Genomic DNA, 964 nt, shown 5'->3' with positions numbered 1-964 from the left:
TTTGATTTTCATTGTTTAGACTTCTAGAGCTGAAAGATTCTTCAGATCAAGGTTATTTTCGTAAACGAAAACTAAAACTAAGACTAAAACGATTGATGAAAAAACAATTTCGTAAACTGAAATAAAATAAAAACGTCAAAATAATTGAAAAACTAAAACGAAACTAAACTAACAACAGTTATTGAAAAACTAACTGAAATAAAATAATAATTATCAAAACTAAATAATCGTGTTCGTAATCATTACGTTCTCACCCCTTGGCGGAAAAATATACGAGCTGTGTGGAGGTTTAGGGAAATAGCCTACCTGTAATGGCGCATCACGCTCATGGAGTTATCTGATGGAGAGACGCAAAGCAGTTTAAAGCCTGCACGGGTCCTGTTTGGTAAACGTTCACCAGCAGTACTTAACAGAACACACGACCCATTATCTGACAGCAGCACTAATTTAATTCTGTACCGGATCAGAACCGTTTGACATAAAGACCGCGAGTCGCGACCCGAACCGCACTTGCATTAAATCTATTACACCAGGTAAGCACGATTATTTATTTTATCATGTAACACAAGCAATCAAACCAACATTAGGCATTCTAAGTCGGTGCTTTGAAGAAAAACAGACATGCAGCGCAACATGATAATTAACAGAAAAAAAGATGAGAACGCGCGTCCTTTCTGTAAACAACACAAAACTTTAGCCTAGCATCTTGTGATCACTCTGCCAGGCTTTTGAACAAATGTGCATTGGCTAAATCACATAATACACACGCTTATAATTCTTTATAAATGAAAAGAACATTTAAATATACGCCTTTACTGTTAAATGCGATTGCCGTTATTATTGAATTTCATTAGTCCCAGTTTTGATTTATGCACGACTGTTCACGGAAAAGTGAGCAAGACACCACAGTTACAATATCATGATTATGGTTAAATAAGAAAAGACATACAAATCAGGCTACATT

The sequence above is a fragment of the Sinocyclocheilus rhinocerous genome, unplaced genomic scaffold (assembly GCF_001515625.1).
Source record: "Sinocyclocheilus rhinocerous isolate Xijiao unplaced genomic scaffold, SAMN03320098_v1.1 scaffold2298, whole genome shotgun sequence".
Classification (NCBI taxonomy): Eukaryota; Metazoa; Chordata; class Actinopteri; order Cypriniformes; family Cyprinidae; genus Sinocyclocheilus; species Sinocyclocheilus rhinocerous.
This window is presented reverse-complemented; position numbering follows the sequence as displayed.